This window comes from Kogia breviceps, chromosome 19 (genome assembly GCF_026419965.1).
Source record: "Kogia breviceps isolate mKogBre1 chromosome 19, mKogBre1 haplotype 1, whole genome shotgun sequence".
Classification (NCBI taxonomy): Eukaryota; Metazoa; Chordata; class Mammalia; order Artiodactyla; family Physeteridae; genus Kogia; species Kogia breviceps.
In genome coordinates, this window is record NC_081328.1 from 39902840 (window position 1) to 39918575 (window position 15736).

Genomic DNA, 15736 nt, shown 5'->3' on the forward strand with positions numbered 1-15736 from the left:
AATCCCTGCCGGCCAGACCAAACCTGAGCCCTGGGAAACAAGTTCAAGGCCACTGCTGTGTGCAGGTCTGGACAAGGTCAGGGCGAAGTGGAACCTCTCTTTCTCTCACACTGGCTTAGAATTTCTCACTCAGCTCTGTGGACGGCCTGCTGTGGACATCAGGCCTGGGACCGCAGAGCCAAGATTCCAAAGAGAAAATTCCAAGGCAAATACCTCAGGAGTTTTTAGTTTTCCCACTTTCCACAATCCCTTTCACACCCCCCTAGAATCTTCTAATTTAGCCTCATGCTTACCAGCCTCCTGCTGCTGGTCCTGATATCCCCGAAGCCTAGAGTACCCTCTCCCCAGACCCATGCCTGAATCCTACCCCCTTTGATGCTGGCTCCAATGCCGCCTCCTCCGAGAAGCCTCCCCTGATCCTCCCAGTGAGCACGTGTCTCTCTCTCCTTGGAACACCCAAGTTCAAGCTGTGGTTAGGACTTTGGCTTCTGAAATCAGACAAGACTGGATTCATAGGCTGGCTCTGCCCCTTCCCAGCTGGGTAACCTCAGGCAAGTCCCCCCTCCTCACTGAGCTTGTGTGTTCCCATCTATAATAAGGGGATAATGACAGTACCTCTTTTCCGCACAGTGTTTTTGAGAGCGTTAAGTGATTTTACACAGGCTTAGAATAGTCCCTCGTACCAAGTAAGTTCTCAATAAATGTTAACTATTTGTATTTTACTTATAACATTCTCCCCGTAGCAGAGAATCTCCTCTACCAGAGAGGGTGAGCTCAACCCACAGAAGGACCCCATGAATATGTGTTGAATGAATGAATGAACAAATGGGGAGGGGCGGGGCCAGCACTGCAGGTGTGAGCTTTCAAAAGAGTTGCTGTCAGTTCTGTTCAAGGTGGTCTCCTGGGGTTGACCCCGACAGTGACCCTTCCCCCCTTGGTCCCCAGGAAATGCCACCCAAGCACAAGGTCTTCTGCTCATCTCTCTGATTCTTGGTTGTTCTTCAAGGCAAGTTTCCCAAGTGTCTCAGGCTGCCTGGCCTCCTCCATGTGGATGCAGAAGGAAGGTGGGAGCACAAAACACGCTGGCTGAACCCCTTCTTCATAGGTGGTGGAGGGCGGGTCAGGCACGACCCCAGTGGCGCCGTGGCTGAGACGTGCCATGGGAGAAGCTGCCACTTCTCACCCCGTGGGCTCAAGTCCAGAGTCCACGGTGATGGGCAGGGTTCCCCCCTGAGGATTCTCAAACCTGCTTCTCCAACTCGTTCTGAATCAGTCAGCCTTCAGGAAGGTGAGAGCATGATGTATTGGGAGCCCCTCTTCTCCTTGTGCGGGTGTCCCCTTCCCACACCCTGGAGGGGTCTGGGAGGCAGCAGGGAACTGGAGCCAGATGGCCATGCCACATGGAAGCAAACCCCAAAGCCCCTGCCTCTTTGTCACCTCTCAGTTCCACTTCCTGGCTCTCCTGACTCGGGGAAGATACACCTCCAAAGGTCCTTCTCAGCCCCCTGGGCGGGGTTCCGGCTGGAAAGATGGGTCGTGGGCTGCCTCTGTCCCTGACTTTCCCAGAGATACTTGGTCCCCTCCCTTGGCTGCCCCACCTTCCACGTGGACTGCTACTATCGGTGAATTAGGTCTTCTGTCTACATTTTAGAGCAAGGCTTGGTGGACATTTTCTGTAAAGGACCAGAGAGTAAACATTGTAGGCTTTGTCAGTCATACCATCTCACTTGCAACTACTCAGTTCTTCCATTGCAGCACAAAAGCAACCAAAGACAACACCTAAACAAATGAGTGTGACTATGTCCCAATAAGGTTATTCATCGAACTTACACTAAAATTTAAATTTCTTATATTTTCCATATGTCATAAAATATTATTTTTCTTTTGATTTTTTTTCTAATCATTGAAAAAGGTAAGAACCCTTTGGAGCTTACAGGCCTTACAAAAACAGGCAGTGGGTCCAACTTGGCCCATGGGCCATAGTTTTCAAAGCTTTGCTCTAGAGGTTCTGGTCTTTCCATGTCTCTCAGGAGGGCATCCTCTGGCTGTAAACTCAGTTCCAGGGGCTGTGCAAAGCAGGTGTCTTTCATTCAGCAACAGCAGACTGTTCCAGGGCCTGGGCTGAGAATCAAAGGGGCACAGAAAAGGAGTGAGGCACCCAGACTGCCCTCAAGGAACTTCTCATCCAGTAGCAGGGGGGTGTCCAAGACAAATCCAAGGAAGATTCTGATACACGGTCAAGGACAATTGGCATCATGAAAGAGACCTTACCTTGTCTGTGAATAAATAAATTCTCTGCAGAATGTAAATTGGTTCAGCCACTATGGAGAACAGTATGGAGGTTCCTTAAAGACTAAAAATAGAGTTACCATATAATCCAGCAATCCCACTCCTGGGCATATATTCAGAGAAAAACATAATTTGAAAAGATACATGTACCCCAATGTTCATTGCAGCACTATCTACAATAGCCAAGGTATGAAAGCAACCTTAATGTCCATCGACAGATGAATGGATAAAGAAGATGTGGTGTGTGTGTGTGTGTGTATATATATATATATATATATATATATATATATATATATATATATATATATAATGGAATATTACTCAGCCATAAAAAAGAATGAAATAATGCCATTTGCAGCAACATGGATGGACCTAGAGATTATCATACTAAGTGAAGTAAGTCAGACAAACACATATCGTATATCATTTATATGTGGAATCTAAAAAAATTATACAAATGAACTTATTTACAAAACAGAAACAGGCTCACAGACTTAGAAAACAAATTTATGATTACCAAAGGGGAAAGGTGAGGAGGAGGGATAAATTGGGAGGTTGGGATTAACATATACACACTATTTTATTTTATTTTAATTTTTTTTACATCTTTATTGGAGTTTAATTGCTTTACAATGTTGTGTTAGTTTCTACTTTATAACAAAGTGAATCAGCTATACATATACATATATCCCCATATCCCCTCCCTCTTGCCTCTCCCTCCCACCCTCCCTATCCCACCCCTCTAGGTGGTCACAAAGCACTGAGCTGATCTCCCTGTGCTATATGGCTGCTTCCCACTAGCTATCTATTTTACATTTGGTAGTGTATATATGTCAATGCCACTCTCTCACTTCGTCCCAGCTTCCCCTTCCCCGCCGTGTCCTCAAGTCCATTCTCTACGTCTGAGTCTTTATTCCTGCCCTGTCACTAAGTTCATCAGTACCATTTTTTTAGATTCCATATATATGCGTTAGCATATGGTATTTGTTTTTCTTTTTTTTTACTTACTTCACTCTGCATGACAGACTGTAGGTCCATCCACCTCACTACAAATAACTCAATTTTGTTCCTTTTTATGGCTGAGTAATATTCCATTGTGTATATGTGCCACATCGTCTTTATCCATTCATCTGTCGATGGACATTTAGGTTGCTTCCATGTCCTGGCTATTGTAAATAGTGCTGCAATGAACATTGTACACACTACTTTATATAAAATAATCAATAAGGACCTACTGTATAGCACAGGGAACTCTACTCAATAGTCTGTATATGCGAAAAGAATCTGAAAAAGAACAGATATATGTATATGTATAACTGAATCACTGTGCTGTACACCTGAAACTAACACAACATTGTAAATCAACTCTACTCCAGTAATAAAAAGGAGTTCTCTGCAACCTGAGTTGAGAAAGTTGAAGGAGAGTAATGGGCTCCCTGGGGGAACAAATGTGGCAGGAAAGATTTCATGGAGGAAATGGCATTAGAGACTGACTTGAAGAAATCAGAACTCCAGGACTGACCTTCACCCCTAGTCTCCCTCTGGTGAAAGGGAGTCTTCTGACTTTTGCATAAAAACATTTGAGGACACATAGGTCCTCTCCATGCCCCGCCCCATAATGCCATTACTAGACGGTGGGCTCCTCAGGACAGGGGCAGGGGCCTGACTCATTTCTGAGCCTCTGGACCCCCAAGAACATGTTTTTTTTTTTTTTTTTTTTTTTTTTTTGGTGCAAAGTTTATTTTGGTAAATGCTTGCTAAGATTGAACTGAAGTTGGGGTTAGGGGAGAGGATGAAAAAGATTTCTGATGGAAATTGGACCCAATAAATTGGATTGTTTTCTCTATTTTATCCAGCTCCCCAGACCCCAGAAAGACATTTCCCAAGGAATGTGCCAGCTGTCTTGGGCACAACCTTAGAGTTTCTTAGAGGGGGCTTGTGGAGGGGGAGGGGTGTTAAAGCAGTTCTGACTGATCAGACCTTGGACGGAAGGAGGGAAGGACCCTCAAGAGTAGCTCATCTGTGATCCTGTCCCAAGGCCTATACCCCCCACTTCTTGCCACATAAGATGCGATGCCATCCAACCCAGGCAGATAGCAGAGGCGTTACTGCAGGGCAGATGAAAGCACAGGCCAGGGAGCCTTACTCATTTTCTCTGCTACCAATAAGTTATAGGACTTGAGCAAGTGAATCTCTCTTTCCCTTGGTTTCCTCATCAGTAAATCAGCGGCAACAAGACTACCCTCTCCAGCGAGCTGGTGTGATGATAAAATGCGTCGATATAGGGGAGCACAGTGTCAGGCTGTCCTTAAGGATTCAATAAGTGCTAGTTCTTGTTATCAGATGTCACCTCGGCGCCCTGCCCTGGGTCCAGCCAGCATCTCAAGGGTCCTGATTGTCAGGACCATCCCTGAGTCTGATCGAAATCCCTCCTGCTGTAGATGGATCCCAGCTTCCTTGACAGCCTTCCGGGACAGGGACACACTCTGCGTTCAGTGCTGCCCCACCTCACGCCGCCCCTCTAATCTCAGCTCCTTCCCCTTCTCCCCTCCCTTGGGATTGTCATAAACTCCCCGGAGCTAGCTAGCCAGCGGGCTTGGCTGGGCCCCGTCTGCAGCCAGGTTCCCAGAGCCACACACTGACTTCTGAGAAAGCTGCTTCTCATCAAATCCTACCAGCAAAAAGACTCCCCTCTTAAGTATTCCTGCCAACTCCGTTTTATAATCTCCGTGCCGGGGAGGGAGGACCGTATAAGCACTTTGTGCGCAGGAAGGAAGCAATTAAATTATTAGCACTTTGAGAAATTAAACGACATAACTTATGGCAGAATAAGTTTAGCAAAAAAAAAAAAAAACCCTTGTAATGTGAGAAAACAATTAAAAAGAATTATATAAGGTTGGGCTCGCTTCTTTATTGCAATAGAGTTAGCAGTTCATTGATTAGCGTCTTGTTATAATGTAGCAGGATGGTGCAGGCTGCCGCGGAGGCAGCGATGCTCAGGAAGCGAGATGCTAAACTGGGTCCTGCAAGAAGACACGGAGGAGGGGCTGAAAGCTTTTCCTGGAGAGGAATGGGGGAGGGGTGAATGGGGTCAGGGGAGGATCACCAGAGCAGCTCTTGCTTCTCCTGGCTCCTTCAGCTTTGGTAGAACTTGTCAGTTTCAGCCTGCCCAGACCCTGTGCCAGCAATTTTGCTCCTAGGTATTCATTCCAGCGAAATGTTCACGCAGCTCCGTAAGGGGACATGGGTGAGGATGATCCCCGAGGCACCCTGTGTGTCCTCTGTTGGGACAGTGGAAAGGTAAAAAGGGCTGGATGTGCCACAGCAAGAGGCAACAGACTGCATGCGCCCAGAACCACGTGGCTAGATCTTGAAAACTTAGGAGTAAAGAAGAACACACGATTGCTACCCACATCACGTGGAGGGATCTCCCAGACAAGTTGAGCAAAAGAAGCAAGACATGAAAGACGTGAAAGAGGCCCCACCGTATGATTCAATTTAGATGAAGTTCAAGAACAAGCTAACTAACTGGGTGGTGACAGAAGCTGGAGTAGTGGTTACCCCTGGCAGCAGAAGGGGAGGGGAAGAGTTTATGAACTGGGAAGAGGCACAGGGGAAGCTTTCTAAGGTACTGGAAATGTGTTATCTTTTGATCTAGGTGGTGATTACACAGGTTGTATTCATAGATAAAAAACTGAGTTTTAGGCTTAAGCACACATACTTTGCTGTATACATGTCCCCAACAGGGGAGTACCGAGCAAAAAATGTTGCCCAGGGAAAAAGGTAGGAAACATGGAGATATGACACAATACCATTTATGTAAATAAAACCCTGCATGCATGTGAAACAACACTGCCCATCCTGCAAGAACTCAGCAACAGAAGGATAGCCACTATCGTTTGGACATAGGCAATGGGGATAAAAGAGAATGAATGAATGAATGTATGTATGAATGAAACCAAGAATAGGGTCCTGAAAAGACTAATTATGAAAACAGGTCATGAATGGAGAGTATGGTTAACGTAACCCTCTGCCTCTGAGGTAGAAGTTTGTAGAAAATCACTAGTTAATTAATCAGGAGGTCTTTGGGCAGGATGTGGGATGTGTGGGGTGTTGGGGCATTTTGATCTGAGGGGTGAGTGTAGAATCAGTCACCGATGCCTGCCAGGGGGTCAGGGAGGCACCTGTCTTATGTTTCTATCCGTCTCTGCTGTTTGCCAAATGACACCATCATGCCCACTGCCTGAGAGGACCTCACATGGTGGGCAGATCCCCGGGGTGGGTAGAATGGGGCCAGCCCATCTGCACTTAGCCCAGACCTCCCACTCCCAGCTGAGACTGCCCCCCCACCCCCGGCAGGTTTCTTAACCTCTTTGGATCTCAGCTTCCTTATCTGTTACATGGATGATAAAAAGAGGGTCCAAGGTGAGGGTGCGGAGCAGGGCTCAGCAAACATTTTTCATTTGTTTTTCTTTTTGTCCGGGCCATGTGGCTTGCAGGATTTTAGTTCCCCGACCAGGGATTGAACCTTGTCCCCGGCAGTGAAAGCACCGAGTCCTAACCACTAGACCACCAGGGAATTCCCTCGGAAGACTTTTTATGTAAAAAGGCAGATAGTAAATACTTTCAGCTTTGTAGCCCATAAAGTCTTGGTCACAGCTACTCCAGAAGCAGTCATAGATATAAATGAATGTGCATGGCTGTGTTCAAATGAAACTTTATTTATGGACACTTGAAGTATCATATGATTTTCATGTGTCACAAAATATCATTCTTTCGCTTTTTTTTCCAAACCATTAAAAAATGTGAGAATGATTCTTAGCTTGCAGGCGGGACACAAACAGGTGCGGGGAGCGGGGGTGGATTTGGCTCACAGGCAGTAGTTTACTGAGCCCTGGATTCGAGCAGTGAGTGAGCTGGAGCGGGCATTGGCACATAGCAAGTGCTCACGAAAGTTTAGCTATTCCCGTTCTTACCCCCACTGTACGGCAAGAAAGCAGAGATGTGGAGAGGCAAAGTGGCTTCCCAGGGTCACTGCGGAGTTAGTGGCAGAGCTGGGACTCCGACCCAGATCTCCTGAGTCCGCATTCAGGGTGGTGGTTTCAACCCACTTAGAAAAATGCTCAAGGAGGGAAGAGTCTGGTGGTATCTACATCCCCTTTTCCAGGGCCCGCTACTTGCAGCAAGAAGTCTGGCTTCAGTCTGGGTGGCTAGTTTTGCCTGCTGAATCAGAGAACGCCTGGCAACCATGGAGTGCATTTTTACCCTTCAAAGCCCTTTGGTCAACCTTAGTCTAAACACAGTGACAAACGTTACTCTACACTCCTGTTTCCTAGGCTTCTTTTGTGCTATGGCGTCAGTGTGATGAATTTCTTGATGTGGATGCCATTAGGGGGCATCGAAGTGAACTTCTGATTCCTTTTACATAAAGTTCAAAGGCAAGCAAAGCTAATCTGTGCTGTTAGAAGCCAGGAGAGGGGTTACCCTGGGCAGGAGGCACATAGGGGCCTCTGGGGTTCAGGAAATGTTCTGCCTCCTGATCTGAGAAAGATCTTTGTGAAAAGGCATCGAACCTATACTTCTGACCTGGGCACGTTTCTGGGCAGTTGTTCTACTCCAATAAACTGTACAGAAAATAGCTCCAAAAGCATCTTGGGATAAACAACGAAATTTCATTAAGTCTAGTTGTGGGAACAGGAAGGCATTGCTGATGTCACCCAAGCCTTACTGCTCTGCTGGGGCAGAGAAGGACACTACTGATGAGACCGGAACTTCACCAGTCCATACGCACCTTTCACCTTAACATATAAGGTGCTAGTCTTGATTCCCTGGTGCACAGAAAATGTGTGAGTATGTATGTGAGAGTGTGTAGTGTGTGTGCAAGTGTGGGTGGGTGTGATTGTGAGTGTGAGTATGTGAGACGTGTGTCTGAGCACCACTTAAAAATGGGCCCCAGAAGCTTTCCTCTCCCTTTGGAGTTTGGACGTGGGACCTGGGCAGGGGTGTGTATACACATACTTAGCGTGTCCCACATGTGGAGGTTCTGGGTCTCATCTCCCTGGTGTGGGTGCTTGGTCCATACCACTGCTATTTCCCCTGTGGATAGTCTTTATGTGTTTTTTATAATGCACAGATTTTGTAATGCTGCAGATTTATGCAGAGAAAATGGCTTCTGGTAACTGGCTGACCCTTTTAGCCGTTGTTCATGTGGGTGGATCTCAGGCCCTCTATTTGTTTCTGGAGGGTTTGCTGGAATTCTCTCTGAAAGGCGCTGAGCTTCCTGCCTAGGGGAAGAAATTGATTTAATTTATTTAATTCAGATGATTAAATTCTCTCATTCACAGGGAGCAAAACACAGATTTTGCATTACAGGAGCCTGAAGGAGAGAGGGAGGGATGGAGAAGATTGAAACATGGTGATTCCAGCTAGAGCTGGAAGAGAAGTTCTGTCCGTTGGAAGGAATTTCACATTTGTACCAAAAGCATTGGTCTTTGGGGCCTTTTGGTGAAAAAGAGCTGATGTCGTTGACCAGATTTGAGAAAGAACATTCCTGTCCTTCCACCAACATCACCCTTTTGGACTCCTCCGGACCAAAGTCCCCTGGTCCCTGCCTTCAGCAGCAGACCATGCCTACTGAACTCCACTCCTGCTTGACTCCCTCTCCCTCCCTTGAACTTGACTTTTCTAGTTCCAAGGGCATGCCATGCCCCTGCATGTTTCTCTATACTGCCTGGAACATCCTCCTTCACCCTCAGCCCACTTGGTGAACCCTAATTTTTCCTTAACTCAGCTCAGATGTGGTGTTTTATGAGATGCTTTTCTGTCTCCTCTCCCTTGCAAATATCTCGACTCTGCTACTTACCACACATAGCTGTAATTCTTTGCACATGTGTTTGTCTCCCACAATTGGCCACAAGTTACTCCTGGGTAGAGACCCTGTCTCGTTCATCTCTGAATCACCGGATGCCAGGGCAATGCTTGCCTCAGAGGAGATGCTGGGTGAATAGAAGCTTCCTGAATGAATGAATGAAAGAATGGGCACACAAGTGGGGGGGTGGGGAACTGAACGAAGTCCACATGTCTCAAATGCAAACACACAGACATGTATATGGCTGGTCAAACGCACACTCCCCGCCCCTCAGTCGCTGAGTTGAATTGTGTCCGTCAATTCTTTTTTTTTTTTTTTTTGGCCTCGCAGCGTGGCATGTGGGATCTTAGTTCTCTAACCAGGGATCAAACCCGCGCTCCCTCCCTGCACTGGAAGCACATAGTCTTAACCACTGGACCACCAGGGAAGTCCCGTGTCAATCAATTCTTGTTTTGCACACGGCACTTGGCTTTCAGAAGGGTTCTGGGTAGTAGCGGCTGTCCTTTCAGACACGGTCTACCTGAGTCTAAAACAGCACAAAATGAGGGTGAAAGGTGGGACTGGAGGGGCATTCTGATGTGGGGCAAGACCAAGTCGGGGGACTTGGTGCTCTGGGGGCCTGGCCGGAACTGGGCTGCTCTGCACGCGGTCACAGGCTGGGGTGGGAAGGCTTGTGGGGGAAAGGGTTAGATCAGTGACCCAGGATAGAGAAGGATCAAAGGCTGCCTGGACAGATGCTATCTCTCCATGGATGAGTGTTCCCACAGGCACCGGCTGTTCCTCTGCGCTCAAGTGCTTGTTTGCCACGGAAGCTCTAGTGAGAACACATACGAGCACCTGGCATGGAAAACGAGTGAATGAAAGAATTCATTGTCTGAATTGGGCACGTGATTTTACATCCTTGGGACTCATGTTTTCTCACCTGGAAATTGAGGGTGTGGAACTGCGGGAGCCTTTCCAGCTCTGCTCTTGCCTCACTCTCCTCTGTGTTGATTAGTGGCCCATGCACTGCATGGGCATAAATAATCATATACTGACATTAAATATTAATTTTGCCTTCTCCCTCTTGGTACCCCCTTGGGCTCTCAGCACAGGAGGATGGAGACTCTGGAGGCAGACAAGGGAAGGTTTCAATTTTTGAGCTGGCCACTAGCTAATTGTGTGATTTAGGGCAGGTTCTTTTAGAAGCTGCTGGTTCCTCCTTGAAGTAGGGATACTACGCATTCTACTGATCTCTCAGAGATGAGAGCATGAAGCGAGATAATATATTCAAAAGGGTTTTGCAACCTGTCAGGGCTTCCCTGGTGGCGCAGTGGTTGGGAGTCTGCCTGCTGATGCAGGGGACACGGGTTTGTGCCCCGGTCCGGGAAGATCCCACGTGCCGCGGAGCGGCTGGGCCTGTGAGCCATGGCCACTGAGCATGCGCATCCGGAGCCTGAGAGGCCCGCGTACCACAAAAAAAAAAAAAAAAAAAAAGGGTGTTGCAACCTGTCAGTGTTACTAAGGTGGCGTTCTTTACGATGATCCCACACGGTGGGGTCTCAGTAAACGCTCACAAAATGAAGGAGTTTCTGGATTTGCCTCTATCTTTAGTCAAGCTCTGCTAACGTTAATTCCCGTGTGTGTGTGTGTGTGTGTGTGTGTGTGTGTGTGTGTGTGTTTAAGGGCCTTCACTCCCATGCCGGGAGCTTGAAGCAGTGCAGCCAGAAGTTCTCCATCACTCCTTAAAGCCCAGCAACTAAGTGCTGCAACTTTGTTCCTCCCATAAGTCAACAGAACCAGTGGGGATGGGGAAACAAAGGAGCCCTTAGCAGGTAGGAGCAAGTCGGCTCAGTCTCCGTGCAAGTCACCACCAATAAAACCTAATCAATGCAACCCCTTTTAAGTTGGTTGGATCAGTGACCCAGAAAATAGCTCCCCTGCAGAAAAGGAAATGATAGTCAATAAACTGAGACGTCGATGGGAAAAATCTATTAAAGCGAGAGAGATATCAGGAGACCTCTGGTGTTAACGGAGACCCTTTGGAACGGAGCCACGGACAGAGAGTGGGTTTTTAACCCTCTCGAGGCCAGAGTTGCCTCTGCCTCAGCTCAGCTTCTTGTGATTTGCTCGGCCCTGCGTCTCCCCAAATGGTATGGAGGAGCCCATTATGTGATGAGTGCTTTGTGCTGCTTGGCCATTCAGTGTTCCCTCCTAGATGGTCCGCAGGTGGGGCTGGTTCGAGGCTCTGTCTGGGGGGCTGCCCTAGGGATGATCCCTTTCTGGCCCACAGGGAAAGGAGCTGGGGGTCTCTGCTCCCTCAGTTATAACAGCTGCTCTGACCTGGGTGTGTGGGACCAGATGCCTCACCCTGGGCCGGATGTGCTGCCACCACCCTGCCAATTAACCAGGCTTCTCTCCTCTGGAGTTTACCAGGAAACGCAAGCTGTCCCCGAGAAACCGTTCCGCGAGAAGGTCAAGTGTTCTCCTGGCCTGCACACGGCGTCAGCGACTCTTCAAGCTCCCCGTGATCGAGCAGGGCAGGGGATGAGGGACATCGTGGTGGGTTTCAGGGTAAAGCTGTGTTGAATCCAGAAAATTGTGGGAGCACATGGGCAGGTGGGTAGCTCTCAGTATGGTGTGTACAGGTTCCGGGATCGCTGGATAGGCCACCCCAGGCCCTTGTCCTACGCCCATCGTGACCACTGGCGCTGAGCTGTGTGGACTGTGTCTGTGTGTGCAGGTGCTGTTCAGGTCTCTTGGAATGAAGGCTGCTGTTAAGGAAAATCACCATTGTATCACGCTCAACAGACAGTGACGATGTCTAAGATGAAGGGCATTTGGATATGCTGCTCTACTGTGAATAAATAGGAAAGTGTTGGCGTTAGTTTAAAGGGGGGCTTGTTGATGTGGGATTGGGGTGAACTAGAGGGGGCCAGCTTGGGGGCAGAGAGTTATGGGAGTAAGACCTTGGCTGTACTCTTCCTCCTCTCATTTGCCTTTGGACAGAGACTTTTGCTCGTTAACTTTATGTCCAGTCACTACACCGCATGCTTTATGTTATTATTATTGTTATTGCTATTGTTTAATCTTTGAGTTTTAGTCTTCTTCTTTGTTTTTTTTGTGGCCATGCCACGTGGCATGCCGGCAGTGGAAACGCGGAGCCTTAACGACTGGACCACCAGGGAAGTCTCTACAGTCTTCTTTTGGAAGTAGAGTCATACAGCCATAGTATTTATGCCATCCCGGTGTTAGCGGGCTCCAGGGGAGATATTGGCGGTGGCTTGGTCCATCTGGGACATGTCTATGGCTCATGGGTGGGTTTTTATACCCCAAGGGGCCAAAAAGCCCACAAGAATAAGATAAGATTACTGGATGAGACAATTACAGACAAATATCTCCAGACTGGGGTTAAAGGTCATTCTAAATATAGCTTTTTTAAAAAAATTGAAGTATAGTTGGTTTACAATGTTGTGTTAGTTTTAGGTGTACAGCAAAGTGATTCAGTTATATATATATATATATATAAAATATTCTTTTCAGATTCTATTCCCTTATAGATTATTACAAGATATTGAGTATAGTTCCCTGTGCTATAAGTAGGTCCTTGTTGGTTATTTATTTTATTAAAAATAGAAGCCATGATCTGGGTGCTAGGGGTGCTCATTGCTATTGGGGTGTCACTGTTCCCAGCCCTCTCAGTGGGGAGAGTTAGGGAGTGCATGTACATCCACATTTTTGATTATAGGCATACCTCAGAGATATTTCAGGTTTAGCTCCAGACCACTACAATAAAGTGAATATTGCAATTTTAAAAAAAGGATCTGGAGGGTTTTTTTTTTTTAAAGATAACTTAAAACAGGGGTCAACAAAGTACAACCTTTAGGCCAAATGTGGCCTGTTGTATTTGTGAATAAAGTTTTGTTGGAACACAGCCGTGAAGCTCTCTCCTTCCATCTTTCCTGATGATAATCACATTGCTTGAGAGGTGTCAGCTGTTATGCTGGTTACGTCTGGTGGGGATTGTGAAAGATTTAAAAAAAATATTTATTTATTTGGCTGCTCGGTCTTAGTTGTGGCACGTGGGATCCGTGTTGTAGCATGCAGGATCTTTGCTTTTTCCCTTGCGTGCACGGGCTCTTCTTTGCGGCGTGCGTCAGAGCATGTGGGCTCAGTAGTGGAGGCACATGGGCTTAGTTGCCCCGGGGCATGTGGGATCTTTTTTCCCGGACCAGGGGTTGAACCCATGTCCTCCTCTGTATTGGAAGACAGATTCTTAACCACTGGACCACCGGGGAAGTCCCCTGTGAAAGATGTTCTAATGTGTTTGAGGAGGTAACTGATTAGCAACCCTATGAGGATAAAATTTTTGGATCTGGGCTTATTTTGCTCCTAGGTTGCAGTAATGTCAGGAAGGGAATCACTTTTCCTGAGAATATGAGAACCAGATGGGTCTCTGTCTTCATTTGCCACCTCAGGTTGTCACGGCCTCTGGGAGGTGATGGTGAGGTTTCCACTAGTGGTGACAGAATAAATTGACAAACTGTTGTGGACACATGATTTGAGTTATTGGCTCCTCTGAGTCATGGGTTCATGCCTTTGTTAGGATCTGGAGGTTTTCTTTGGCACTTAAGGGAACATTCTGGAAGCTTCTGATGTGCCCAGAGCCTTGGGTGAGGTTTCATCTATTCCCATTCCTGGAGCAGGGCAGGGCTGTTCCATAGATACCTTGCTCCCTCCTCCCCTTCAACTCAGTGACTCCCCATCTTAAGAGGCCTGTGAATATGGAGCCTGAAATATGAGAAAAATTAGCTACCCACATTGCCTGAGCTTTGGAGTCCCGTGGTCTTTGACTTTCAGGGTAATCTCTTTCTAACTGTGTGACTTTGGGCAAGTCACTTCACCTCTCTGAGCCCCAGTCTCCTCATCTGTAAAATGAAAGCCAATTATATCTTCCTCACAGCGTTATTTTCAGGATCAAACAAGACGATGTTTGTAGAACATAGTATTTACCACAGTAACTGGCACATAGTAGGAGCTTGGATAATGGTAATTCCTTTCCTTATCTAAGACAGGATCATATTTACAACGAGTGTCCCATGTTACAAACTGTAAGAGACATTTTTGGAAACAGAGTCCCCGCTGATAAGAATATGTTTCTGTGACAGGAGGAGGGTGGGGTGGGGTTCAAGCTTTGACCAGAAGGGCGCCAAATTGAGGCCTCCGCTGGGAGTTATGTATTTCTGCCACAAGGTGGCAGTATTTGCAAACGCAAAACATCCCATGCGTTGCAGAGAGGCCCAAGCCAGAATTTTACCTCCAATATAAATTATTTTAAGAATGGGAGTGCTTTTAGAGATCACCTAATCCCATGATTGGACACCTTGGGAAATGAAGGCCCAGAGAGGGGAAGAGCTATCCCCAAGATCACAGAGCAAGTCAGTGGTAGAGCTCGGTTCACAACTGATCTAGGATTCCTGACTTGATTCATTCAACACGCCTTTGTCATCCTGCTCTTTCCCATCACGTTCTTTGCCTCAGGGTGAGGGGTCGGTGGGGCGGGGGAATTACGAGGGCTTCAGAGCCCTTGGTTCAGTTTTAGCATCTCCGTTTTCAGAGGCACCAACAGGAGCCCCCCCACCAAAGACTTATATAATCACTGGAAGTAAAAACCGAGAGATCCCAGAGTCCCCAAGATCTTAACTGCATATCCCTCACCTCACTTACCGTTAGTTAGTACCCTAGTGACAGAGGCAATCAGAAAACCATTTTTGCTCCCCTCCCCCTGTGATAGTCTGGTCTTTTGTTAAATCCAGGGCGAATGGATGGCCCAGCTCTGGTTTGCCCGCTCTTTCACAGGAAGGACCCCAGTCTAGCTGTATTTGTCACAGCTCGACATGCAGTTGATTTGGCTTCTGTGCTACGCTAGGAACCAGGTGAGTGCTGAGGGCCCCACCCTCACTGGGTGATGCTGGTAGATGATGGTTACATCTCCCACCTCACAGCTAAGGAAGCAGAGGCTCAGAGAGGAGAAGTAACTCACCCAGGGTCATGCAGGATTTCCAGATTCTGAGCTTCTGCTCTTTCTAGGCTGGTCCAGTAGTGGGGGTGGTGGGGGTGGTTGGAGATGGCCCACCTTTGGGATTTGGGTCCTCATACCAGGTGCTTTGTCCTGCCATGGAAGATCCCTGAGCAGTAGGTTCTGTGCGCAGACTCCTTCCCTCCTCCCATCTCGCCCCCTCCCTACTGCAGCTTCTCACGGGTTCCTTTCCAGAGCAGTCACTGGCTGAATAGGTTGCTAGTGGAAATGTGGTTTTCAAATTTGGGAAATCTCCATTAAGTCCTTTTATTTAAGGAGGATGTCATTATCACGCCTCCCCGAGGACTATTAGGGTTCTATTAGGCAAGACCGCAGACTTCCTAGGTACTGTCTGGGGTCTGATTCCTGGGCAGGAAAATGCAAGACAGGAAGAAGGGGAGGCAGGAGGGGGAGAGAGAACAGGGGATGTGGAGGGGCTGGAGGAGAAGGAAGAAAGGAGGAGAAAGAGTGAATTAAGGCAGGAGTGAGGACTGAGAGAGACACGCAAGGGCACGCGCATC

The 15736-nt window shown here is 47.5% G+C and overlaps 1 long non-coding RNA gene across 1 annotated transcript; it reads right to left on the reverse strand.

Moving 5' to 3' along the window:
* Positions 1-1832: 1832 nt before the first annotated feature.
* LOC136793167 (uncharacterized) lies at positions 1833-15343 on the reverse strand. The gene is made up of 2 exons (XR_010838061.1): positions 15180-15343; positions 1833-2121 (listed from the first exon to the last, which is right to left on the reverse strand). It is a non-coding gene; the product is annotated as an uncharacterized lncRNA (long non-coding RNA).
* Between the last annotated feature and the right edge of the window lie 393 nt (positions 15344-15736).